The sequence below is a fragment of the Buteo buteo genome, chromosome 9, assembly GCF_964188355.1.
Source record: "Buteo buteo chromosome 9, bButBut1.hap1.1, whole genome shotgun sequence".
Taxonomy (NCBI): Eukaryota; Metazoa; Chordata; class Aves; order Accipitriformes; family Accipitridae; genus Buteo; species Buteo buteo.
Genome location: NC_134179.1, coordinates 31,366,727 through 31,383,806, shown reverse-complemented (window position 1 = coordinate 31,383,806; position 17,080 = coordinate 31,366,727).

The window sequence follows — 17,080 nt, the reverse complement described above, 5'->3', positions numbered from 1 at the left end:
GGGCTTCATCCAGGCCAGAAAAATAAACTATGCCATGAAAAGTCTTCTAGTACAGGAACTCAATTTCTTGTACAGTAAAATTGCTAGAATGGTCTGTGCCATCACTTTATTTCAACTAGCATTTTTCTACAGAAATTAGAACTATATGAGGCCCAACCAAAAGGAACACTGCATGAAGTCACACTGTTTTGAAGGGTTCTTAGATTAAATCTGCAAATGGACTTGGTACATGCATTGACCTCAGTGACAAAGAGTGACATTGCTGGGCATGCTTAGTTTATTAGTATAGACACAGCTAACAGGCAATTCCCTGATTACTACTGCCAAAAGGTCACTTTAACAAATCAGAGAGGGTATTTGAGGCTGCAATTTTTTCATATTTATGAAGTCTCTTCTTTCTTTAAAAAAAACAGTAAAATTCTTCAGTGCCTGAAACATGAACTGAGAGAACAAAAGCTTGGACTAACAACTGGAAAATTTCTACTACATAGCTGTCTAGTAAAAAAATTATAAATTATATATAAATAGTAGAGTATGACAATGATCCTTCAATCATGGTACAACGATGCTTTTGGGAGCTGCAGAAATCAGGACTGCAAATTAGTTTCTTAGTCACTTCGTTAGTTTTCCTTATTTTCACATTTAAATGTTGTAGGCTTTTCTAGTATAATCATATTACCATAGGGTTCTTTTCCTAAAGAGCAAAGCTCTCATCAGTAACAGTTATCCTGCAGTCCTTTGCCCATGAACATGCTTTTAGGCAAGGAACAGTCTTGCAAATCTCCTGCTGGGGTTTTTTTTAATGTTATCCAAAATTAAACAGTAAGTCCTTCTCATTATTTTTCTGTTTAATTTGTTTTTGTGTATAGTCCACAACAGCAACAACAAAGGATTTGCAGATTGATTCTATGGAGCTTTTGGAGTTTTTCTTAGCAAGAGAGAAGAAAGGCAAATTCCTCAAAAGTATAATGGTTAGATGTCTTTCAATTTCAAAGAATATTCCCATTCCTAAAAAATTCATAATTCATCCACGGTTGAGTGGTGACAGATGTTTTTACTGATTACTATATTTCTTTACTTTCAGAAGATCAGCTCTTCATAAATACTGAATTGTACTATTACTCGTAAGAGCTTGTTTTCTTGAAAGAGTTTATTAATTCAGTAATCATTTTATGATCAAGAAAAATGCCTGTAATTACTGAAATAAATAAAAAAAAAGAATCCAAAAGAGGTTACATCTTGGTAACTGTTGCTCTTAGACACATGAGGGATTTTTTTAAGCTGAGTCTCCAGATGGGTGCAAAAGTTTGGTCATTTAGGGATGTTATCGACTATTTTGTTGTCAGCTCCTTCTCCTCTTCCTCCCTGGCCACTACCCTAACCATCCTCTATGAGACTATTGCTGCTGTGGTCTTTAGTACTGTTTTTACCAGTTTTATGTAACAGTAGAGCCAGGTAAGAGGTTTGTGCTTCATGTAAGGATGAAGGGGTCCTGATAAAGAAATCAGTAAAAGCATCTGTCACCACTCAGGCATAGGTAGATCATGCACAGAGGCTGCCATGTACCTTAAGCCCTCAGGCATGTATCAGAGAGACTTGCCTGAGCCCCTTACCCCCAGATTGGTGAGGTGCACATCTGCCAACAGTGTGCGGACATTGAAAGCCTTCTGCCTAGGGTTCCTGCTCTCCAGCAAGACAAACAGGCCTGGGCCAGGCGAGGCACTGAGTGTTGTATCTGCTCTCTTCAAGTTGGAGGAAAACCTCTTTGAAAGTCTGAATGAGGTGAAAGCCATCACACTCTTGGTCCTGAAGGCTCCCGGAATAGGTGCTACTCATTACCAACTGTTTACAAGACAGAAATGAGCTAGACTAAGGGCAGAAGTATAACAGCGTGTGTTTTTGTTTTGCACAGTGATCTTGAGGAAGCCAAGGCTGTGCTTCCTTGTACACAGTAAGGCGATGAGACACCCCTGCTCCAGCTGCACTCTGCTCCAATGTGATGGATGTGGGGTTTTAAGGGAGAACTTAGATGTATTATATCCAGCAAGCTCGCATATATAGGCTATCAGAAATTTTCCAATAATCTAAATTGGTTGGTTTAAGAAAAGGAAGCCTATACAAACTTTGTCTGGACTAAAAGATTGTATTCTGGGCATTTCCACTGGAGTTGGATGTATTTCTCCTTAATTAACCACTCCTGTTTCTCAGTCTTTCTAAAACAAGAAGGATCTTCTACTCTTCCAGGGATGAGTAGCAATTTATGTAAGGTAGCTTTTTTCTGCGAATATGAGCCACTTACTTATTTCTTGATAATATTAAAGAACATACTAAGGATGAAACAATTTCTGGCCTTTTTCTGGATTAGAAATTTTATTGCTTTTCTTTGAGGAGAAATATCTTTACTGAGTTTAACAGGCAAATTACTGAGGATTTTTTACTACACTTGAAGGGAAAATATGCCAAAGCCTAAAGAATATAGGACACAAAAGGACTTCCAAATACTTGAAGGATTTCTTTCTAATTGATTATATTTGACACTCTATACCATGAGCTGTTCTATCATGTTGTTATGGCAACTTTAACTGGATTGCCTATAGAATTGTATTCTCTGATAAAGCAGTGGGATGAATTTATCACATTGGACATACTCTGCAATTTCTACTTACAGGCTTACTGTAATAATTTTTGCTCTTAATTTGAATAGCATTTGATTTGCAGTGCCAGAAATTTGTATCAAAGAAAATATATACAAGAAAACATTTCTTCTTTCACTGTTTATGTCACTGGTTTCTGTAATCTTTCTACAGACACATTTTCCTGTAGAATAAATTATCCCTATGATAGAATTGTACATAGAATATGTCTACACAGGGTTTGCTTCAGTGGAAGTTTTGAATGAGGAAAATTAAACATAACAGAACTCTGCCCTGCATTTAATCATTGTGCCTTGTAAGGGCTACATTCAAGTAATGTGTTTTTTTTCTTTTAAATGAGGAGCCAGGTTCACAGAACACAGAGAGTATTGGAGTATAAAAGCCAAATAAGCATACTATTCCATGTTTCATAAAGTGTTTGATCAAAATGTCACTATTTTGAAAACACAAACATCTTTGTCCTTATGACAGTTATCTATATAAATCACAAAGGATTTGCTAATTGTTGATATGGATGTCCTCAATATCATACTGCACAAATTTAACTGTACAGTAAAACTAATTAGCTGAGCTGTTTATTTTCCAGATGACATGAATCTTAAAATATATTTCTATTAAGATTTTTCTATTAAGAAAGCATTGTGTTCTAAATATTTTTATGACTGTTTAAAAGTTTCTGTTCTAACACAAGCAAATATTTGAAATCTCACTCTTCCCTGTTAGGTGGAAAGAAAATCAACCAGAAAATACTGGCAAGTACTGTAAATTATATCTGTTTCCCGGCCAGAGCATCTGGTCTTTTGGCAAACACCCTTGGCAGATCTGTTATACTGAAGGCTCTAAGTTTATTTTCCTGAGAATTTTGCTTGGCTTATTTTGCTAAGTGGGAAATGGACACTGATGTTCCTACTGCGTATGATATTTGGGAATCTAATTTTGCCTGAGACCTTCAACAGGAGGCTCTGTAAGTATGGCTAGTTAAAAAATTATATCGTACTATTTCTTGGGAAATTAGTTTTGACCAGAGCATTGTGCGTGGAAGGAATCTGCCTTCTAAGGAATATCCAAATTCTACTTAAACAAAACAAACCAGAACAAGCTACACATAGAATTTCTGGTTTGGAGGTATCTTTTTAAAAATAAAAAGCTAAAAAATACCTACAAGGAAGGACATCATTGTTTACTGATTAGCCATATTTATAACAGCTGTTCTTTAGCTGAAGACTGCTGGTTGGGTATTTTGCAATCTACTTGGGAGCAAATAATGCATTTGACCTGTGAATTGGTTGTTCTAACCATAATCTGTTCATCTACTCATAAAACATGATACTGTCTGATACTGTCACTTGTGTTAGTCGTGTCTTCTCTCTCAAACTGGCCTCAAGAGGTAATCATGAAGTAAAGCCATATTCAAAATGTAGAACTGTCGATTACAGTCCCTCTGAAAATTATTTGTTCATAAATTTCTCACTTAAATACTTTTACAAATTAATTTTCTACCCATTTGAGGAAGAGTTTTTAAGTATTTGACATTCAGGATGTATTATTTAGTCTTTCTAGTGTGTAATTGGTTCATTAGGTGTGTGACTTGGTGAAATTATGAGCAATTCCTGCAGGATAGTGTCCACTTCACTCAGAGGACTGTAAAAGCTTTGGGGAATACAGCATAAAAGATGGTAACAAACTCAGGAAATTTTATGTCTTTTTCCCTCTTTTATGATAAAGATGAACAGTATAACTTTTCAGAAGCTGCTAAGTTGGGTTGAGTTGAATGCCCAGACTCAGACCTAATTCTCAGAATTAAGTTCAACTTCTTCTGGAAATTGGACCCCTTTACAGACACTGCAAAGACAGAATCAAAAAACACAGGAACATAAAAGTCAACAGACCACTTGAAAATTCCAACTATTCTTTTCCTGTATTTGGTATGTATCATCTCATACATCAGAAATAAGTGTAGCTACTTTTCCCTCAGCAAAGGGTAACAGAAGGATTGGTGGCTGTTGAATTATTTTGTTGTTTTTATTTTGATATTTATTACAGGACTGTAATACGTCAGCTTCACTGCCAAATATTTTGTGTAGCTTTCTGTGTGTTTTCAGTATTTTTATAGAGTTTTGAATACAACTGCCCATATTTGCACACACACAAAAATACTTCACAACCCTTTATCTAAAAAGAAGTACTCTGAAGGCTCACAGAACTGTAAACAAGGTTGCTAAGGAATTGAAAGACTAATGCACTGAACAACTTCACAGACGAGTTTTTCATGATGCACCCAGTTCTAGCAATAGTTTGCCAGCACTTATGCTTCTTCCCATGTGTCAAAATAGGAAATGCTGAAGAACAGAGAAGTTGTTACCCTGACAGTCTGTCTTTGGGTGCCAAGATTATTTTGTCTATAAAAAGGGGTCTCAAAATAGCCTGACCCATGGAAGAATATAAAGTTTTCTTGCCCTGTTTTGTGAGTTCGTGGTAGAACTAGATATAAAAGTGTCTGTACTGTCTCTGACCACAGGTCTGTCTTGCATAACATCCTGTCTCTGGTACTAGCTTGCTTATAGGAGATGCTGAAGGGAGGAATATATGCAAGGTATGCATGTGGTATTATTTTCTCTGGTATCCTTTCCTAGCTTCTGGCAATCCATTGACTGGAAGCCAGAATTTGCAATATTAATAATCTCTTTCTTTCATGAATTTACCTAGCTCCTTTTTAATCTCCTTTATCATCTTGACATCTGCAGTTCCTAATGACCTCCAGTAATGTGTTGTGCAAAGAAATACTCATCTAGTTTAAGCTTGTCAAATACTTTCGCTTAATACACAATTCTCACTTTCCATCTCTCATGGTTTAACCCCAGCTGGCATTAACTCTACCCCAGTCAAAACCAGCACACCATCCATTCACAACTTAATACATCACTGCCATATCCCACAGCTGTTGCTTTTCCAGAAAGCTCTAGGAAATTTCGTCTTGTGTAGATAGCATGTGATATTTTTCTCATTCTCGCAGTCTATTTTTGTGCCTTCTGTACTCTTACAGTATCTTCTTTTAAGAAGAAAGGGAGGAGAGAAAAGTACAGTCAGAAGTGTATTGGTTATTATCACTTCAGATAGTTTCTCTTATTCTTTGCCAACTTTTTTTCCTTAGGAGTTTTTGCTAAAGAATTTTGGTAGTTGAAGTCTGTTGTGTTGGATGGATCATGCTTTCCTACATGTCTGCAAATTCCTCAAAATATTGTAATAGATTCCTGACTTCTTCCTGCAAAAAATGAGGAAAGCCTCTTCCTCTGCTATATTTTCCTGGCTTCATTTATTAATTATATTCTTTCCCATAGTTTAAAGAAGTCTGACTAGTCTGTAAATCAAACTTACTCAACTGTATTTTCTTATAGAGACCTTTATAAAAAAATGACATTTTATTTGCCACCTTCTGTTACGTGCATACTGATATTTATATAAGAAAGAGGTTACATAGCACAGGTCATAAGATAGCTGATTTTATATTAGATTTCCTTGGAACTTTTAAGCAAATATGATTTGGTCATGGTAGTTTGCTGCTATTCACATGCCAGTGTGTTCTAAAATGTTTTCTAATGATACTCATGTTTGAGATGGTACCTCTGACTCATCCTGAATAAGAAATGGCTTTGGTCTGGGAGCATTTTTTTGTTCGTCAATAGGGAATACTGATCCAAATAGTTAATTTTGGTTTTCTACTGTGACCTTATCACCACTGAATGGTCTCTATGTCACAATTAAATATTTAGCCCTCTCACTTAAAGACAGGGTCCAAGCCATATAAGTATTTAAAAATATATTATTAGTACTTTTTATGAGTTTAGAAAATTGATCCTTGAAATATCTTTCTTCCTGATTTACTATTCTTTTGCATATAACCTGAAAAAAAATTCTTAATCCTTCTCTATTTCCCTCAGGTGGACACAATTTCTACTTTCTGAAGAATATCCTTTCTTGTTTTAATAACTGCCTGTAACCCATTGTATAGACCTTTTCATACTGCAATTCCCTCTGCTGCAATTTCAATTTTGTTGTCCCAGTCATCCTGGATGCAGGAACATTCACCTTTACTTGTACAGGCAAACAGCAGTGTGTGTCTGTTGTGGGGTTATACAGTTTAGGAACACATCCCTTCTTGTGTTATCTCAGTCAGCAGTTCCACAAATGGTGAATTACAACCACTCACAAGCACTCGTGCATTCATCTGAATGCAGACCTAACAAATGTTTTCTTTCATCCGCTGGTCACAGTCTAGAGACAGCTGGGTACTATAAGGGTCAGTCATGAAAAATTATTCTGTTTTGTCTCTTCCTCTAGAGTGGAATATTTGTTTTTGCAAAGGAAGCATAAGATTTCAATTAGAAGTTAATTCATCAAGGATGTACTATGAACTGAGAAGTTGAACTCACTACTTCATAAATCAAAAAAAATATAGGCAGCTAAACTGACTACTTGAATAAATACTCACCTTAAATATTCTTAATTAACATCCTTCCGTGTCAGATAAGACCTTTCTTAGTTTTTGATTTTGGATGCTCAGGTTGGAAAGAGGATGTGCCTTATAGCAACTGTCAGTAAACCAGGCTTAACACGTGACTGTGTATATCATTGACATAATGTTTTCTCTTTTTGGTTTTTGTCTTATCCTCTGTCCTTATAGGACGGGCATTATTTTCCACTGGGATAATTTCTCATTGAATTTGCCTCATTTAAACAGCTTTTGGTGTGGATTCTCATAGTGTGTACTGAAGTGGTCATCTACAACAAAGAAAATGGAGTTCTTGGGACTTACAATGAATGAGGACTTCCCAGACAGTACAAATAAGAAAGGCTTACTGTGTTCATGTCCTGAGACTGTGGAAAAAGGGTTCAGAAAACAAGCCTTGTTTTTACGACATTTGCAACATGGAAATACCTAAACTAGCAGGCTCTGTGATCAAACCCTTATTAAAAGAAAAGAAAAAAATTATTTAACCTAGGATAAGCCTGTATGGACAATACTTTTCTTAGGCATTTGCTAGCATGAGAAATGCCTGGAATGGGATAAGGATGTCTACTGCTGGGTAGCATACCCATGTTTAATAGCAGCCAATTCAGATACAAACAGCATAGAGGTGCAATAAGGCTTAGAGCAGACTGCCAAATCATCTGAGCATCAGAATGACTGGTGGACAGTTTGGTCAGTCTGGTCCATATTACAGGACCAAGTGGTGAGTGGCCCCAATATAGGAAAGCAGTTTCAGAACCATAGGAATGGCACTGTGGTTACAGCAATACTGGGATTTTTCTGTATTTTGGTGAACAGCTTCTTGATTGTTCTTAGTGCTTGGGAATTACAATCAACGATTTCCTTGGTAGGTTGGCAGCATGAGTTCTATCAAGAAAAGCATGACATTGGCATTGATATAAGCTCTATGCAAACCTCCTAGGTAGAAGTGGCCTCTGTAAGTAAGTGGATAAGTCAAAGTGTAAGATTAATGCATTGATCCAGAAGCTTACTCATATTGCCCAGCTGGATCAGCTAATCAGCTGCTGGTTTACACCCAATCTGTTTGCAAAAGAGGTTCTCTTACTTGCCTTGAACTTTGCCAGAGATTAAGCCCTGTTTAGAATCAGTTTCTAACCTTTGCAACTCCTTTTCAGGAGTTTGGTTGATGAATTTGAGCACGTGCAGCCCATTTCTCTCTCTCTGTCAGGAGGCAATCTTGGATTTGTTTACTTATCTCCACTAAAAAAAATTAAAATGATCGTATCTTCTGAGAGAATTTAACGTATTAACTTACTAGCTATTCACCTGGAAGCACACAAATTGTTGATCTTATCAAAAGACATGCTGGAAATTACTAAGCAGGTAGCCCAGAGAATTTTTTCAGTTTGCTGTTAGAGGAGCTAGAAGATAATAGTGTCTTTACTTCCTCTAAAGGAAGCAAAAGGCTTGCACATTAGAAAAGCACTTGCTGTGTTTATCACCATGTGATCTATGCCACAAGGATTACCTTCTCTGCTCAATAAACAGGCATTAGGTCATCAAAGTCTGCAACACAAAGGACATCCTTCATCTAAGACAACTGTGAGAAAAAAAATCCTGACCCCTCTGCACCCCAAAAAGCTACTGTATTGATCTTATTATGGAGTATGTGAAGTTATAAACTGTAGTCACTAATTTGCCAGATAAGACTGAGTTGCATAAAAAGAATTGAAATAGGCTGGAGATAAGCACTAGAGAATTATCTTGCTATTGGGAAATCAGTTTAAGGCTTGCAGAGCTGAGATACCAACCATTAATTTGCCAGTGCTGGACTCTGCCAGAGGCAAGATCACAAGAGAAGTAGGCACTTCAGCCAGTCTCTGCTGTACCTGAGGTATCAGCAATGCCAGTGTTCAGGGTAAAGCCCCTCTGACCTAATTTTGATAATATCAGAGAATCAGAGTCAGATTAAATTAGTTTAATTTCCTAGCTTGTGACAGGTATTTAGCATTTGAAAATCGAGGTAGTTAACCCACACCTGCCTTTAACATACCTGTTTTAACATTTTGGGTAAGTGAAGACTACATATTCCCTTTTCAAAGCATTTGATAGAGCTCACAGACTCTAGACATCTCTTTTTGTCTGATTCACTTGCTTGGTAAGGTCACTGATAATTCTTGTGATTATTCTGTTTTATTTCTATTCAAGAAGGACAATGAATTAAAAGGAAAAAAAAAAAAAGAGAGAGGAAAACCCACTGGAAAATCTCTTTATTCAAAGTTATGACTCCTTACATGTAGATGCTGATAACAGGTGCAGCCATTTCAGTCTAGAAGTAGCATTCTAGAAGATAGCTCTAAGGAAATAAAATGTTTTGCTTGATCATAAATAATGTGTTCCTTTGATTTCCAAGTGTTTTCAAAGGAACAAACCAAAATGGAATCTCTAAATAAAGTAACTTCAAAATGAAAAGTCAATGTGCTTTTATTGAAAAAATAATTAAAAGCAAATAAATTTTTCTTAATTTTTTTTTGTTCTTCTTTTGTCTGGCACTCAGTCTTGCACATTTTTATGAAAACAAAATGAATTATAGAAACTTCTTGGTTTCACTCGTTCTATATCATCTGTATTAGGTATATCAAGTATATCATGTAAATAATCTATACCATCTAAATCTCTATATAAATCTCATTCTAGATAGATAGTTAACACACTGCTATCAGCTGCTAGAGAGCAGAACTTTGTTTCTGTTTCTGCTTGTTAACCACCCAAATTACCAAATGTGCTGCTTTTTTTTTTTTCTGCTGCCATAAAGAGAGGTTCTTAGCAGCCTTAGCTCCCAGCAGCTTAGCCACAAGGGCTAAGACAAAAATCACGTCTGCTCATCCAAGTCAAGACATACTCTAAACAGAGATATATTGGGATTTGCCACAAACTTTTATAAAATTTTTATTTACCCTCTGTGATGCAGATAAAATTCTTGGTCTTGTCAGCCTTTCCATCTAATCATATACTAGATATGCCTTTTTTTTAATGCAGAAGAAACACACACTCTCTTATAAATCATTCTGTGAAGTTTCAACCCAGATCCCATATTAAAAACCATGTGTATTTTCTTTTACTCTGCTTATCACCAGGGAACATCAAGCTTCAGCAATATTGGGTGCCTTGAAAAGCATTTCTGATGTCAAAGAAGTACTGATATTTCATTTTTTGCTGCTTTTCTATCTGTAGAGGTTACTAAGTACAGATCTCCACATTCTAGGTAGCTTGTCTCCAAAACAAAGCTTAAAGTACAGCAGTATTTTAAATTGGCCCATTGCTTTGGGCACCACAGTCACAGGACTATGCTTTTAGTATTTTTAAGATTGCTACTCTTTGGAATTTTACGACATTCATAAATGAGTCTTTATGATCATTTAATGACCCCACAGTTGCTGTTCAATGGGACAAGAAGAACTGTATAACAGAATTGGTGCTTAATTAGGTCTACATACCCTCAAAACAGATCCCTTCCAGTTGATTTCAGACACTTGGTGACTTCGATAAACCAGCAGCTATGTTTCAGATTAATGAGAGAGCATGCTCTGCACAAGCTACTGATAATGAGATGTCTAAAACCATTACATTCACTCAGAAACATGTGCATGAAACACGGTCCTACTTAAAATAGTAACCATTGCCTTTTTCAATTAGGATTTTCTTCTTAGTGTGGTTATGCTGATCACTGCATTACAAAATAGAGATAACGAAATCATGTTGGAATTTCTCTGGGTACACAAAGCAATTTAGTAATACAACTCAAGCTCTAGAAGAAAGAATGCACAGCTCCAAAATAAGACTAAATTAGTCTGGATTTGCTAGTGTAGCTGGATTGCTTCTGCTGCTCAGGTTTATTTGCTTCTTGCTAGTTAAGACATGCTCGTGGTGTTGACAGCAGAAAAGACAAACTTAAATGTGTCTCAGTAGTAAAATAAATTTCATGATTGAACAGGAAGACTAAGTGGCTACTTGTATCTATGTAGAAGCCTGAAAGCATGCTTTCTTCTTTTCATCTGTATCTCAGGAACAAAAGAATGTGGCTTTAAGATTGTAAATTCACTGTACTCTATTATGCAATAAGGCTTAATCAGCACTTGCCCTCTCTAATTTAGTCTGAAAAAATCAGGGTTGTAGTTGAGTCTCACCACCTCAGATGAACTGAAATTAGACTCAGATTGTCCAGAAAGCAATAACTTTACTCTGAAATGTACTGAAAAATTGAAATTAAAATTCAGTCCTAAACAAACCATCCTCTTGCTTTTTTTTCTCTGTTATACAACTCTCCCCAGAATATCATCCTAGAAGCCAAAGTAGCTTTTTAGGTATTTTGAAACCCTGACAGTTTTTTTGTGATAACTCATGAACATGTGGAACTGAAGTGGATTACAACCTTATTGGCAACAAAAAGCCCTAAATTTTCTATATTCTAAGAAAATGCATAAGTAACTCCATCAACGTGCAGTTAATCTTGCGCTGGTTCAAAAAATCAGGATGTGATCATTTCACTGAATTTCATGAGATGAATGAAACTAGGAAACTTACTGCATTAATAGAGAAGTACATTTTCACACCTTCCATCTCTTACAGAAGTCTTCTAAATTACCTGACAAATGGAGTGGGTGAATTTTTAAGTAATGTTCCACTTGAATCAAACAAAAAGTTATGTACATATAAGGAAAGCATGGGACATCACGAAAAGTGAAATGGCCAAATAAGATTTCAGAATGATTCTTATTATTAATTTTATTACACATATTAGCTATCAAAACCTAATACTATTAGTTGGAATGCAAAAAAAAATAATCTTCATAACATAAATATTTGTGGACCTGAGATCATTTGTATGTTTTCTGCCTTGCTTGCATTTTGCCTAATTTATTGATACTTTTTGATAGATAAGGGAACTTTAGGTAATTGGGTTCTTTATATTCCTACAACAAATACTATTTCCACCATTTTACAAGCCAGTTGTTTCAAGTTCAAAATAAACAACACAAGGAAAATTTAGATTCAAATGAAAGTTTACTTTATGCCACACGAGAATGATCACAGATATCTTGATTTTCTAAACGTGGACAAAAAGATAGCAGTAAAGATTAGGGCTTCCAGTAAAGTGAATGTTATTGGAGTATGCAGTCCTTAGACCTAGACTTTTAATACTTATCATAATATAGAGTGAGAGCACCATCTAACTGCTTGGCTGTACCAGTTAGACTGTAATAGGTTTAGCTCATTGATTTCTAAGGAGACACCAAACCACTATGATCACACAGTTAAATTTCTGTACTGCTTATGAACCTTACCTGAACACTTCCACAAAAATCTACAGGGTTCTTGATTTTTTGGGTTTCATCATTTTGTTTGGTGGGGTTTTTTTGAGGAGCTATAACATTTTTAAAAAAGATACACAGTTTAATGTACAGACTCACAGTAATGAGGGATGTAATTCATTCTTATACATTATAAACAGACACACACAAACACTCATATAGTTCACTATCTTTACTAAATCTTCACCCTTTAGATTGGTTAGTGCTCATCTGCTAGATCCAAGTAGCTGTTGTCCTCCAGAACCTTCTCTTATGCAGATGCATATAGACTCTAGACAGCTACTCTCAACTTTTTCTTTGATTTGTTGAACAGATTGACTTTAAAATTTCTCCTCTCAAGCAATCTTCTGAGCATTTAAAAAATACTGAGAAGTCTTTTGTGAATCCATAGATATTAATCACCACATTTCTTTAAGTGTCGACATTGGAAAGAGCACGGACTTCTAATAATGGTGTCATGAATGATAGATACAATGATAAATATAATCTTCCTATATATCCAAGGAGTTCCTATAGATACTCTTCATCATAATAATGGAATCTCAGTAAGACCTTATATTCAGTTATTCATCTCTCATGACTCCTAAATAATTTTATGAGTTATTCCATTTGAGGATATAGTTTCTTACCTTATACATACAAGCTATACTTTTTTCATTCTTAGATATACTGCCTTGTATTTTGCCTTATATTGAATTTATATGATTACTAATACTTATTGCATATTTATGGACATTTTACCTCTCTTTGATGTATCATCAAGCCACCTAATCTGCAATCTTACTTACGTCTTCTTTCAATTTATTTTAAAGCTATTTTAGAGAATTTAGGTCATAAATCTATGTGAAATCCCGTTAGATATTCTGCAACAGATGACTGCTTCTCCATGTTTGATAAACACTTTTAATATTTACTACATCCATTTTGCATGGTATCATTTCTGTTAGAATATGATGTTGTTCTAAGTCAGGTGTCTAACAAATGTCTATTAGGTTTATTTTTGCCAGCCCTGTTTATACTATTAAGCTTTACAAGAACCTACTCATCTAAAATTATCTTGATTGGCATTGTCATGTACTGCTTGCCTCCCACATAATTTTTTTCCACTGTTTTGTTTGGGATCAGTGTCAGTCTAATAGGATTCTACACAAGAGGAATGTGGAAAAGGTATGTTCCTATGTTTTCACAGCTGAAAGATAGGAAGCCTGACTACTTTCCATGGCCAAAACACTCTGAGGTCCTGCATTTACTGATTACATGATACGGGCAAGAAAGACTAGTGAAATAGCTTTAAATTTACTTTAATTTACTTTGTTATAAAACATTTTACCATCAGTGACACTGACATCGATTGAAACTGAAATAAGCACAAATTTAATAAGCCACTAAGAAGCCACAAAATCATGCCTTCTTTGAAAAAATGATTTTTTTCCTAGTCAATCATTATGCACAGTTGTGACATTCGCAGAAATCGGTGATATATTTTAAGGCTAGAAGGGACTACTATGATAACTTCTAACACTGAACAAATTAAATAAAAATCAGCAGTTGAAACTGGTGAGTTGAAACTGGTGATTTGGGTTTGCAGTAGAGCATATATATGCATGACAGAGGCACTGAATCTCTATTTAATGATAAAGAGTGACATAGACTCATTCACACCTCTTGGTAAAGTGCTCCTGTGATTCATTTTCCTCATTATTTAGGAATTTGTGTCTTGGCTTCCATGGTAGTTGATATACAAACCCAGGTAATGTGTATTTGCATGTACACTGTCCTCTGCATCTTTCCTCCTATCTTTCCTGCCAGTGGTACTAGAATGGGATGGGCAATTCAGTGTTGTGGTGAGTCAGCCTCATACCATTTACAGAGGTGGATGCTGAAGATGAAAATTATGGGTCTGCACCTTATTAGGGGTAAGTATACCTATGCTGAGGAGCAAGGTTATGTTAAATCCCAGGCAGAGCTCTGACGAACTAATTATCCCCAATACAATCTTCTATAATGATTATTGAAAAGTGTGTGATACTTTTCTCCATGATTGTTTCTTAGGGCTTAAGCAGTTTTTTTCTTCTCATCAACTTTTAGAATGTGTGCATGGGGAGAAGGTGCATATAGTTTATTATTTATGGCATGAATATCTAGAATAGTTGTTAGCCAGAAGAGTAGAGATTGAAGTAAATGCAGATAGCTGTATCATGCAATGTATCAGTGCACAAAAGGATAAAAAGCCAGAATGATGGCAGCCTCTCTTTGTGTTCATAAATTTTAGCAACTGCGTCATTATATAATTTACTAATCTTTCTGGAAGTCTTGTCTTATTTAATAAATACTTTGATATTTGGTCTCAGAAACTTATGACAGCAAGTTGCATATTTGTTTCAAAGCATCTAATTGTTATTCAGAGTATCTGCTTGAGGATTTGTACAAGAATATAAAATTATGTTTAGATTTTAAGTATCATTTGCTTCCTCAGAAGCCAAAAATTCAGTAGAATATTGTCTGTTCACTTCCTATGGTTTTATATGACACACACTGCTTATTATCTGAAATCTTGGTTAAGATTTAAACAGAGATGGGAAATAACTTTAAAGATACTTGCCTTAGAGTAAAAGTTTATCACATCTTTTGAATTGTCTTTGCCTAATTTATTTATGTGGATTTCCAGATAAATGGAGAAAAAACTTCCAAAATCTTTCTCTCAGAATGTTTTCTTCAAGTTCTCTTTAAAATAATTTTAGCAATATTATTTTAGAAGAACTTGAGAGTTTAAACATTCTCAGTATCCATGAATAAAGTGATGTTGATTTTTGCTTTAATTTTTCAGAAATTCCTTAAAATAAATTACGAAATATTTGGGAAAAAAAGTTGCAGGTTTGGGTTTTTTCTTTTAAGATTAAAAAAATAAACTTCTTCCTGTATAAAATTAATCTTCATTTGGGGTCCTTCAGCAGAACCTCCACTGTGTGATATGGAACACTGTATTTCACAGTGAATTAAGAAACATATCCTTCATCGTAAATGCAGAAATAAAGCTCATAGCAAAATAAATTAGATGAGAAACTGAGATGAATGAACTATCTCCATATCTTTTATAGGTTCTTTCCTAATTTATGAAATATATGGTCTCCCTTGAAAGGACCACCTAAACATGAGGACTCATACAAAACTTGCACTGTATTAAACAAGTGGAAAAGCAATCTCAGCAATACAGAGGACTAGAAATACCCTTAATATATACTCACCAGGGGAGTATTTTAATTAGTATTCTGATAGATTTGCTCCTTGTAACCCAAATGCTTAGGTCAATCTTGAAGCATAAAATATATGAATTGGTGCTTTTGTTCATCAAATTGCACGTATTAACCTTACATTGCCTCCCTTTAATTAGCATTTAAATTAGCTTATTTTCCATTTATTTCTTTGCACACATTTATGGGACATACAGAATTTAGAATATTTGGCCATTTTTGCATCTTTTTGAAGCTTTCCGGTACATTCTGTGGATTCCTGAACTGCTGTCATTTGTTTGGATAAGAAGTAACAAATTTTTGATCAGCTTCTATTGAGAAGCAGTAGCATGGCCACCTAAATTAACACTTGATTTTTCAAGCCTTTAAGCACAGATTTCACTGTCTTGATGTGTAACAGTCAGGATTAGCTATAGGAGTTTTCAGTGTAGTTTTTCATTGCTTCTCAACATGTACTACAACAGAAATATCAGCTCTTTCATACAGTTCCTTGCAGCATCTTTTCAAATATGGAACCGACAAATGACTTTTAGGGAGGAGATTTTTTTAGCAGAATTGTTATCAAGTGGCAATAATTAAAATGTAAGAAATGAAGAATTTATATAATAAAATATGATTATGTATAACGTGTGGTCCCATGTATGAACAATGTGAAAACAAAAATTCAGATGAAAAGAAAGGTCAGCTTACTTTTACTGTACTGTTTCATTTTTGCTATGTCATTTTGGTTTTCAGTCTTATCTTCCAATTAAAGAAATTCAAGCCTTGCTATTCAGAAAAATGCTTATATGTCACTGAAGTCAGTGAGGCAGGTCTTCAAGTGGTATGACATACTGTTATAGTTTTTTCCAGCTTCTGTGTTTCAGTTAATTTTTATCCTCTACTAAAATTATATTTGTTCATTTTTCAAGGCTATTTCCAGAATCTCAGATAATTTTTCCCAGCATGGGTCCAAAAATTAGATAAATGTCATACACGTACACGTGCCATAGAAGGAGAAAGGCCCATGCACAAGAAGTAAGTGTACTTCACAAGTCCAACTGCAAGTATGTTAGCAACCCAGCCAGGACAAACTTTCCATACTAGCCAGCTTGTTCAGAGGAGTGATGTGAGCAAAGAAAGAACTCCTGGCATAGCCTCTGGTCTTTTGTGTGCTCTGTCCTGGGCCCAGGAAAAACTTTCCAAGGATTATTTGCAACTCCACTAAATTTTCCTTTAAAAAGAAAAACAAGAAAGAAAAAAAAATTTCCAGAGCAGTAGGAAATCTTGTCTTGGTACAGATTTCCTACAAGGATTTCTTGTACCTTTAGTTTA